This window comes from Nelumbo lutea, chromosome 2, assembly GCF_056320005.1.
Source record: "Nelumbo lutea isolate HS-2025 chromosome 2, American lotus-T2T, whole genome shotgun sequence".
In the NCBI taxonomy this organism is placed as follows: domain Eukaryota; kingdom Viridiplantae; phylum Streptophyta; class Magnoliopsida; order Proteales; family Nelumbonaceae; genus Nelumbo; species Nelumbo lutea.
Genome location: NC_142685.1, coordinates 114313995 through 114326600, shown reverse-complemented (window position 1 = coordinate 114326600; position 12606 = coordinate 114313995). Strand labels below are relative to the sequence as shown.

General features: G+C 34.3%; 1 pseudogene; it reads right to left on the bottom strand.

Annotated features, from left to right (window-relative positions):
• Positions 1 to 3911: 3911 nt before the first annotated feature.
• LOC148872968 (large ribosomal subunit protein eL24-like) lies at positions 3912 to 6052 on the bottom strand (annotated as a pseudogene).
• Between the last annotated feature and the right edge of the window lie 6554 nt (positions 6053 to 12606).

Sequence of the window (12606 nt, the reverse complement as noted above, 5' to 3'; positions counted from 1 at the left end):
GGTCATCTGAAATTTCAGAATTACACTTGTGAAAGTCACAAAATTCACTTTGCAATAAAGTAGTTCAACCAACACAGAAGCCCTCGCAAACGGGCTCTAAAAAAGAAGAAACAAAAGCTTAAAAGGCCCTCCCAAATGGGCCTCAAGAACAAGGGAAATTTTATTTTGTAGCTTTGTTTTCTCCATCATGCATATAGTTTCACTTTTCAAGCAATTCAATAACTATTTAAATGGGAATGAAGCCGTTGAATGAAAAATGATTGAAATATTACAAATTTAAAATAGCTTAACATGTGCCTAGAATCGGTGTAAAACGTCATTTGTGTAAAAGTATAATGTTTTACACTGAACCATAAGGAAGTGACAATTGCACTTTGAAAAGAGTGATGTGAAAAGTGTAACATTTTAGATCGTTTTTATGGATGTAGTATTTACATCGATTCATGACGTAAAACTTCATTCCATCCAAACATTGATAAATCAAAATCGAAGTATAGTTTTACATTGATTTCTATTTACACTTCATCCAAATGCCGATCAAACTGAACCGGTGTAAATTTTTACATTGTTCTTGATTTACACTGATTCCAAGTGCAACCTTAAGAACCTCTGTGTGCGGAAATTCTCTCTTGCACCTTTATGACCTCTATGTGCTAGGTTCCCTCTTGTGTCTTCAACTACGGGCCTCTCTCTCATATATATATATTTTTTGTGTTTCTGGGTACAAGCATCTGCAAGAGAGGTTTTTGAGACAACTAAAGCAGTAAATGATTCTATTAGATTTGATGCTACCATTTCTCTAGGTCTCTTCTTCAACGTTATAACTTCTCTTGGGATTGTTATGGTTTAGAATTGTGGGGCAAACGATATGTTTCCTTTCTCAATGGGGTTGATGTGGATTTCTTCTTGGTTTGTATCATCTCTCTTAACAATGATCTGGGTTCTTGTGGCCTATCGATGGATTTCTATGTTGTTTGTTCTATTTTCCATGGAAGCAATTATGATGTCAGGTGATAACAGATGTTGTTTGTCTTAAAGTTGCGACCCTAGGTAATTCCAGCAGCATTTTCATCGACAAACTTAATTCAATGGCTCAATCCGGCAGTCTCTTTCTCTTTGCAGTTCCAGTTTTGATAACAATAACTAACATCAAGCTTTTGGGCATAATTTCCACTCCCTTCTTTAAAGTTGTTGACTTTATCACATTCTATTTGTCGGTGCATGTTATCATGGGTTGTTGAATCCTAATTTTTTGGAAAATTGATTGAGAGGACATTTTTAAGTTGTTACAGATGGACTGGATTAGTGACGCAGTTTCCTTCGATTTTAGGAGTTTTTTTTTTGAACGTGCTTTGAGGGGAAGGTCTTTGGGCTTCTTTTTCTTGTACTGCCTTAAATTAGTGTTAACTATTGTCATTTTATAATCTTTAATCCCACCTTTTGAAGGATGATAGTTGAGTTCTTCATTGTGTTGGTGAGGGAGTCGAGATTATTGAAATGGTCTCTATTGGAGGTTAATGGCCCTCATTTTCACAAGTTGCAACTATTGTGTGGTTCGCAAAGGTTTCTTGAGTTGTTTACTCCCGATGATGCTCATGGTCATCTTCTCTATTGGACACAACAGAGGCAAACGACGATTTTCCTCTATTGATCAGATCTCTCTCTCTCTCTCTCTCTCTCTCTCTCTCTCTCTCTCTCTCTCTCTCGATATTGATCTTCTCCCTTCTTCTCCTTTCCTGTTGTTGGGTTGTTGTTTGCGTCTTCTTCCACAAGAACAGGATAATTGTTGTCCACAAGAACAGGGCAGTTGCAGCAGCAACTCTCCCCCTCTTTTTCATCAACTCCAGTGCACACCCAATGTTTTTCTTTGGTGGAAATTGAATCCACAAGCTCTCCTTCTGCAAACCCTCTTGCATATAACCCCGATTACCACTTCCATTTAAGAACATGATCAGAGACTGAAGCTTGTCTGAAATCTCCCACCTCTGTTCATTGACCTTTTTCAAGTTGAAACATCCAAGAAAACTCCTTCACTATTCCCTCTATGGTTAATTAATTATTACATATCATGCTTTGATGGTTTGGAATCCAGGGAAGAAAGAGAGTCGACTGAACTGGTTCGACTCCTATGAGTTCTCAATATCAACCTAATCAGACAATAGCTTTCTCCCACTTTCCTTAATGATGCATAAAGTTAATGTGCTATCCTTCCTTTCTATTTTGAAATCGATTTTCTCCTCTGATAATTACTCTCGACAGTGTCTACAGGTAGAAGATGAATAGTGTCAATAGAGATATTGAATGGAGGGAGACAATGAATAGTAGCGTTCGAAGGAGGTGAAGTTAAAAAAGGACAATTTGGTCCAAAAAAGTTTTTTTTTTGTCTTGTTCACTGTTTTACAATTTTGTTGGAAACATATCTGATTTTGCCAGTTCATCACACTTTATTAATTTTTTTAAAAGATCTTTTGGAAAATAAGCCCAAAATAAGTGCTTATTTTTTAAGCCCAAATTTCTAGCTTTTTTAAGTGCTCATATAATAATCACTTATTCAATTTTTTTTCTCCTAGAATTGTTCCTTGTAAATTTTAAAATACTAATGATGCTGTTTAGCAAAAGCAATTTTACAAAGACACTTTTATAAAAGTAATTTTATGAAAAGTACGAAAGTACTTTTATAAAAGTAATTTTATGAAAAGTACGAAAGTACTTTTATAAAAGTACTTTTACAAAAGTACTTACTTTATGAAAATATTTTTTCGAAAGCACATTTACAAAAGTACTTTTATGGAAGCACTTTACGAAAGTACTATAAGAGCACTTTTACAAAAGTACTTTTATAAAAGCACTTTTATGTACTTTTAAAAAAATAATTTATGAAAACACTTTTATAAAAGTACTTTTACGGAAGTACTTTTATAAAAAAATATTTTTATGAAAGTACTTTCATGAAAGCACTTCCATACAAGTACTTTTACAAAAACACTTCTATCAAAGTATTTTTATTCATTCACTTTAGATTGGATACTCTGAAATTAAAAAAAAAAAATGAGAGACAAAAAGAGTAACAATTGCTTACTTTAAGTGCTTATTGAAAAAAAAAAAAACCTACTAAATGACAAATATGAAATAAGTTATTTTTTAAAATAAGCACTTAAAAAACTGTGTGCCAAATGCAAATAACTGAATAAGTACTTATTCAAATAAGCACTTGTTTTTAAGCACTTATTCAAACATGGCCTAAGATTTTTTTGGATGAATTGAAAAATACTTGTATAATGAAAAAAATCTTTCCATGCTCCCTTGTTAAAGATGATAACACGAGAAAATTGATGAACCTTGCCATTGACCAAACCCAAGCCCCTCATCGCTCACCTGTAAACAAATGGCATAAAAGTAAAAAAATCACCTCGAATGTCTATTTTTCTTCACCATTTAACTAGGTTTCAAATTATTGAAATGCAGAATAACATATATTTTAATTTTAAACCCTTTCAATTATGCTTTCTAATCTTATTTAAGAAATTAACAAAGGTCACCTCCCAAGTGTTGTAGAGGGGCACTAGGAAGATTCAATGGAACTTTCATACAATGCGATTGTCTCCCTCTTTCAATGCAAACACGAAGTATCAACTATAGTAGCCAGAGTTTTTTTCGGTGAAAATTAACTAGAGTTCAGGTTAAGCATATCGGAGAGTGGGAGAGTGAGCTCCATATGAAACCGTCAACGATGGTTTGCTCACCCAAAATAAAACACCCTAAAAATTTGAAATATGACCACCGAAAATTTCATCAACATGACTGGTATTGGTTAAGAAAATATTGAAACAATATAATTTTCAAGTTCATACTATTGGATATAACTAAAACAAACAAAAGGAAAATGTCCAAGACCAAATGACGTTTGATGTTCACCGCTTCCCTCCACCACCACCAATCTTTGGGCCTTTGGAGGCCTTCGGCAAACTTCCCTTGGTCTGGGCCTTCTGAGTCTTGGCCATCACCTCGGCCTTCTTAGCCTTCTTTTCATCCATTGTCTTCTTTATCCGCTCTTTGATCTCCCTGTATAGACAAAAGAAACCAACCAATCAGGATCCAACATCCATTAAGTTCACCTAAGATTTGTAATATTACATAAAACCATGTTATTTAAAAACCAAATAGTCTATTATAGATGGTAACAATAAGAGAGTTTTTCTTCTTTTTTGGATCGGTTTTGCTTGGAGTATAAAAAATGGCATTAAGAAAATCTTAGCATTTGTGTTTGTTTATGCTCACACATGCCAAAAAACCATGTAATGGCTGAGGTCTAGCATTTCAAGGGGGGATTGTAAAAACATCAAATCAGCATTTCTACGATCAGGGGGAATTGCTATAATGCCCCCAATGATGCGGTGACGATGGATGGTGAAAAAGCAGGCAACTTATCTCAGTTGTCCTATTTTGATAATCCATTGCAATAAACTTTCAAATAACAACTATAAAAACCATAAAGGCCTAGTCAGTACATATCTCTACCAAAAATGTTTAAAATGGGGAGGACATTACATTATTGTTGATCATGTTAAAAAGTCATGGGAGAAAAAACACCATAATGACAAACACTAAACAGATAAAGGGGATTTTACTAATGAAAGAACTAATTTCAAACAAAAGAGGGTTATCCCAGAGCCCACCCATCAAACAGGTGCAAGGATCTCACTATCAGTGCTACTAAGTTTATAAATGATGGCTAGCAGTCCTGTTTTCTCAAGTCAAATACTGGGTGTGGCAATGAGTTCATACCGTAGAGCTGCTTCCCTAGTAACATCACGAACCTCAACCTTCTATGTTCTTCTTTTCTGGATAACTTCTAACGTGTCATCAATAATTGACCTGGAATACGGTTTCTTCATAGCCCGACACCTCTTCCTAACAGTTTCAACATGAATATCCTGAGGTTTTGTGAAAATAGACCAAATAGAAAAATAAAGTCATACCATAACTGTAGATAATTATAATGTAATTGAGACATTAACAACAAGGAAAATTGGACAAAAAAAAAAACATAGACATAAATAAAGCTTATCATTGAAATATGATTTGGATAAAATAAATAACCCATAAATTGCCAACATATCTCATGGAATGTAAGAATATGAAGATTAGTCTCTTTCTATGAATGTTCAAACATGTACAATGTGAGTATACATGTTCTTTTTAACTTTTATTCATAGGATGCCTATTGGCATTAAATACTTGTGTTGAATTAGAGCACAATTACCTTCATCAGTGTACGACAATAGGTCAAATATTGTAAGGGATAAGACGAATAGGCACAGCCATAAATGGAACAATCATCTTTTTATGTGCCTCTAATCCAGACATGACAACTAACCATCTACCTAGTGAACCAAAATCCAAACCTCAAAAAATGGATTTTCCTTATTCACACCCCAACCCTCTAACACAAAAGGTAATATAGTACACCTCTATATTTGAAAAAGGCCGTAAATTTTAATAGTCATAGATGAAAGACACTAAGGGAAAGAAGAAGCATGTGCTTGTAAATCAAATGTCCCAGTCGGCCAGTTGCACGATGCTTTAAATTCAGACCATAACAGGCAGCTTGGACCAGTTGACTAGGGATCCAAAGACCAAGCCCTTAAAATAGACTCTTTTGATCCCAATCTTTATGTCCATAAGAAGATTGCAATTGGCACTTGACAGGCAGCCATTGTAGCAACAGTAAGGCTGCAAAGTTGACATGTAAGAAAAATAAAAAAATAAAAACTAAAAGAGTTTATACCTTTATGTGTTGCTTCCTGTACATGGCCGCCCAAGTAAGTTCAGACGGCTTCAATCTGTTGTGGAAGTATCGCTTGCATTTTGAGTTGGCAAAAAGGAATACCTATGATAACCAAGATATTCAATATCAAATGCATGAAATCAATATTGTATTTGGACATTCAAAATAAATATTTACCTAGGAGTCAGATCGCACAAATCTGATACCCTTTCCTGGATATATCTTAGCACCACTGAAACAACAAAGTTGTCCCGAAACCCACATAAACACACTACATGAAGCATTTTACATACTCATATGCTTAATAAAGGACACTATAAAGCTCATGACCTTAATTGGATGTGTAAAAAAATAGCCTTTTTGCACCATATAACATTACAAATTTAAATTGGAATCATTTTACATTCGCAAATTTAACTCCACTTCAGAGATCTATATCATAACAACTGTTGTCATGCTATGTTCTTTCACCACAAATTAGACTGGTAAACTGGTACAGAATATTTTTATTGGAATCTTCATTTTGGGGAGGGGACTAGCATGTTTACATGTATAATGAACTAATGAAGTTATGAGAATGATGCTTATATAAGAGAAGAATTACATAATTGAGGATCATGGCTAACTTGCTGTTCTATTAAGTCATGACAACTTCAACCTGAAATGTGATAAAAGAGTAAACAAGTAAATAAATGCAAACTATAAGGAAACTTTTATATCACCATTGACAACACACAAAAGTTATAGAAGTCGTGTTCATATGATAAATCAATTCAATACTCACATCAAGTAATATGGAGGCATTACATGCAACAAAAATAGTGATGGTCTTAGCTATAAAACGCATCCCCACATTTACTATTTGCACATTGAGATTAGGCAACCAGTAACCAACAACATAGGAGCCTCAATACTTGTGCGATTTAACAACCCATTGACAAATGATAAATCAATTCAATGCTCACAACAAGTAATGTGGAGGCATCATAAGCAGCAAAAACAATGTTGGTCTTAGCTGCAAAGCGTATCCCCACATTTACTGTGTGTACATTGAGATGAGGTAAGCAGTAAACGAAAACACAGGAGCCTCAATACTAGTGCAATTTAATAACCCATTGACATAATACAACACAAAGGCAATGTGGCAGACAAAGCATGTAAATAGTAGGTCTGTCCTGATATTCCCTTTTTTCTACATTTTTCCTTCATGATTGTTGGGGAACTTCAGCTGGAACACAATTATTCCTACCAAAGCATTATCAACTCGCCCATATGCTATCACCTAAACCCAAAGGAACCAATCCACGAGGAGAGGGGATATTTCTTGAAATAGATTGGGAAATAATGCTAAAAAAGTGCTAATGTTTTGAAAAAAAATAAGGAGAGAAAAGAGCCTTCTACAAGCATTAAGGCATTTTCTATAAGATCCAACCAAAGAAAAACTAAAACACGCATTAATACACCTCACTCCAAATATCTCATGACCCCTTGGGAAATACTTGAAACCGTAACTCAATCTCATACAACTTCGACAAAAAAATAACTTTAAAATGCATCCCATTGATTGGAATCAGTCCAAGAGCATAAAATCATCAAAGTTTAGAGAATTTAAAAATATTAACATTGCGTAATCTCAGACTACACACTCCAAATATCTACATAGTTCTGCGAGAGTTAGATTTCTAACTTCAAAACTCGTAAATACGCATTTTATTACAACTAATAGGATCCAAAAATGAAGAAACACGTTAACGTTCTAGATAAGAGTCAAACAGATCCATGTGAAACTAACAAAAAATGCAGATTTAGAAAGAATGTGATTCAAGGATACAGAGAAAACTAGGTAGAAGAACAAATATAAATAAAAAACGAGAAAAAAAAGTAATTTAAATCAGAGAAAAACCAAACTGAATGAGCTTGAGAGATGAGGAAAAGTAGTAGGAAGAACCGAAGAAGGCTTACTTCTTGTATTCTTGGAGCCGGATAAACCCTAGCTACAGGGAAGTTGCCGCTACGTTGGTCAAGTTGTATAAATATATTAGATAGAGGCAACCTTTTCTTGCTAGGGTTCTTTCTTTTTGGGAAGGTCGGGGTTGGGACGGGTGAGAGGGAGACCGGATCTGCTCCTCACACCAGGCGCCTCACATGCACATCATATCATGCATTGGGAACATCTTCCGTGAATAAGCACGGGAGATGCTCCCAATGTACGGCGGATGTACTTGTGAGGCGCCCATTTGTGAGGAGCAGATCCCGTCACGAGTGAGAGAAGCGTCATATGGAGGAGCTCTAATGACTCACATATTAGCAGTTAGCACCATTGCTAAAGCCACTAGCTCTGTCTGGACTAGCAAATGGGCTTTGAGCTAGGCTCGGTAAATAGGGTTTGAGAATTTGAGTCTTGAGACTAATATACTGAGCGGATGATCATGGGCCGAACTGGGTCGGGAATACCTTTGACTAGGCTGGACTCGGAATGATCACTCCATACTCCGTCGTAGGCATGATTGTCTTTGGGCAATGGGTACAATAAAATCTTTTGGATTTATCTGGTTCTGAGGACACGTTTGTTTTTCGATAAATGGGGGCTTGTGACTCTAGATCTCCTGCCCACGTCTACCCACAACATACTACCTACATAAATTGGGAGCATCTCTCCCTGTTTGTGTGGGCAAGAGATCCGCCATGTAAGTTGGTGGATCCCACAAAAATAAAAGAAACTGCAATCGTATTAGCAGGTTCCACAAAAAATGATATTCGAGCAACTCATTTGCTAAGTAATGCACTCTTGAGATTTGGGTAAATTACTTTTTCGTCCATGTGGAAATTTGTTAATATATGTTGGGACAATATTGTTCTTTCAAATAAGAAATTTGTATAGATAAAACAATCATTGTGTAATTTTACCTGATAAATAAAAGAACATTGGTAAGTGCACTTATCTGGGCAATTGCCCAAATAAAGGCATTTATGCTGATTAATGACTTGTTTTTTAATATAAGAGGCCTAAGAGGATGAGAGGATGTCATCCCTTTGGACACTCCTTTCAAGCTCCAAATTAATTTTGAATGTACTATATCCCATATTATTTTGGGAAGGAACAATGAAGGATTTGGTATGAATGAATCTTATCAATTTACCACACTATATTGGTAGTTGAAGGTTGGAAAATGATAGAGTTTGCAAGTGTTAAGTTCAACCAAATGGGCCTATACTTATTTGTGTGTTTTTATCTCTTAAAATTTTTATTATCATTTAATTATGATATCAAATGGGGTGACACATTTGGCCCAATAGGTTGAATCATTGATTCACCACTAAACATGAAAACAATTCCATTTTTAAGTTAATTTTAAATCTGTATTTTATTTATGTTGTCAATAAAAATCAATTTTCTGTCATATTTATTTTTCTTTTTTATGGTTAATTAATATATGATTCTATGAAAGAATGATAATTAACACCCTAAATATAAGACTTAATAAGAGTGAATGGAATGAGGAGAAATGTAGTAACTCAAATTACATTTTGTCCCCTCACAATTTGAAGGGGACCAAATTTAAAATAGGGGTATTCTAGTAAAAAATATGATTTAATGAATGTTAATGAGAATTAATATCTTACACGTAAGTGTTAATGAGAAAGATTTTAAGGAGGAGAAAAGTGGTTATTCAAATTTCATTGTATCCTTATAATTAGAGAGTGACCAAATTAAAGAATTAGAGTATTTTAGTCAAACAATAGTTAATGAAGTGGCACGTGTATGTGACTTTTACAATGATGAGTATTATAGCCTTAATCATCTCAATTAAACTTTCCTTATTAATATACAAATTTACCCCTAAGAGGCATTAAGATGAAGGGGCAAATCTTGTCTAATAAAAATTCCAGAAAAGTAGACCCCATTCACACTTTAATAACTAGTATAGATATAGATATTAATAGGGATTTGGTATTAGCTAGAGAGCCTTCCATATACTTCTCACAAGAACTCTACCCATGTCTAATCATCTACCCACATAACATTGCAAAAACACATGAAGAACATCTCATCCTCTTACATAGTATTATGGATGGGGAGATGTTCCCAATGCACGGAGGTAGTGTGTTATGGTAGATGTGGATAGAGTCCTTGTGGGCAAGAGATCGAGAGTCTTAGTTGCATTCATGATTGTTAGGAATTAACACTAGATCTCTAAGTGCATGATGCAATTTCATTGACCATGTTGTCAATGACCCATCAATTTAGAGGGTGAATTGGAGCACACTCATGTATAACTTCAAGCTCTTCACAATATGACCAATGGAAATAGACCTCATTTGCACCTATGGGTGCTCATGGTTCGATTAATTTAACCATGGGCCTATTTTTGAAACCGAACTGGTATACTAATTTCTGGAAAATCGGTAACCAAAACTGAACCAAAGCCAATTGATTAATCGGTTGACCAGTTCAATTAACTGTCATTTTGGTTCATCGTTTTTTTTTTGTTTTTTATATTTACAATATATTATAAAAAATATATAAATATGTAATAAAAGGATAACTATTTATAATATTATATTTTGAATAATAAATAATATATTATATGTATTTATATATGATGCATATTTATTAATTTATAATATATTAAAATTATAATATATAATATGATATACATAAAATATATAGAAATATATGTATACCAGCTGGATTTCTTAAAAATACTGAATCGAACCAGATTTTCAATTCAGTTTTGATAAGTTTTTCAGTTTTTCTTGCTCACCCCTACTTGCACATTGTTATGCCCATCACCCTTGAATCCCTTGTAATTTATAATGAGTTAGACTATTATGTTAGAAAGGAGTTCAAATCAGCCCCCATGAGATTGCCCCCCACAATGTCCCACAACACATCTCCGGATGATGACACCATCATTTATGGGATTATCATCGGGAGATGTTCCCAATACACAACGAAGATATGCTGTGGGATGTTGTGGGAGGCAATCTTGTGGGGGGCTGATTTGGTCTCGTTAGAAAGACATAACACAAAAACTTATAAACAATAAACCAACCAATATCATAAAAGTGATAACCATCAAAATTCACGAGGGGATTTGATTGGTCAGATCCCTTTTGACATCATAGTTTTTTCCATCTATGTTACAAATAATATCACAGACCAAAAGGGCATTTGAGAAGGTTTTTACTTTTTTAATTGGTTGATAAAATAAAACCGGCATGATATAGGTGATAGTCTAAGGTTATGATTGGTTTGAAGGGAAAAAGTAAGGAAGTTTATACATGTTTTGTAAAGAACCTTCCCTACTTTTCCTTCAAACCAAACACATCCTCATGATAATCAATCAATCGGTTTCATAAAAGTCACAGCCAATAACTTGCTATTCATCAAAATTCAACACGAGGGTATCATTGGTCAATATTCTTCTAGTATTATATCATTCCCACATGATGTAAGAAGTTGCTAAAACTTTTTTTATTGTCTTTGATAGGATTTGATGGATTATGAAACTTTGCATAAACTCATCATTACAATATTTTATGATTCAGTAATGATATGATAGCATAAGAACTTTGACCAATTATAAGCCATTGAGTGCTAATTGATTTGTTATTGGTTTTTTAGGCATATATCATATGGATTAGGCACTTATGATGAATGACGACAATGCTATCATCAAGTGGTTTAATGTATAATATCAATGTTATTAAAATTGGATGAGAAAAACTAGAATCGGTTAGGTGATTGGTTCTGTTTCAGCTCAGAACAACTTTTTAGACTCAGTTTGGAAGGAGTATAAATACAAATATATACAATACAAAATAATACAAAATACATAGTTTTACACTCTACATATTTGCATTTGTATTCCTTTCAAACTGAGCTTTAGTAAAAAACCATTGATTTAATCAGCGAATCATTGATTTGGATAGTCAAACCGTTAACCTAAATAATGGATTTTGGCCATTTTTTACTTGTTTTTATTTTTTGTCAAATAGACCATCCATTTAGTTCGAATGATCAAACCGTTTGACCCAAGAACCAGACCCTAAATTTTAAAAACCTTGATATTATCATTCTATACGTGATGACAATAAGGGTTTCACCATAGGAAGTAGGAACCAATATATTTTCATGCGTCTATCATCAACTTTTCTCACAATTGCTATTAGTTTTAGAAGCTAAAAGGGTCACATCCGCTGTTGGGGCCATCAAATACGTAAAAGTGTATTTTTTAAGTGTATGATGTGCACATCATATAGTTGAAAGCATCGGGTCAATGACTTAACCATGCAACATCCTAGTCTTAGATGGGATGGGATATCCATTTGCTAGTAGCATGTCTCAATCACACTAAGATGGAATCATAATTATTTATTCTTGATATCTGTTTGGTTTAATTGGGATATCCATTTGCTAGAAGCCAAATCAAAATGAGCTGAATTTTTCATTTTTGCTCCCGTTCAAGGTTCAAAATATTGATATAGGGTGATACGTCGGTAGAATGTATCAACACTATTTTGAAGTGTTTTTTTTTTTCCAAAACTAGTTCAGAGGGGCCGATCTACTCTCAGAACCACTTTATCAACCCGAAACACCCCCTGTAGGGGTGTATCGGAAAGGCTCTGATACGATACATATCGGTTGATACGTGACGGAATTTTGAACCTTATTCCCATTAGAAAAAGAAGAGGAGGAGGAGGAAAAGAAAGAAAGCAGGAGAGAGGAGGAATATAGAGAGAATTAAGAGAGGGTGTAAGAAAAAAATAATAGGGGGAAAAAGAAGATGAAGAAAATAATAAAGAAGATAAAG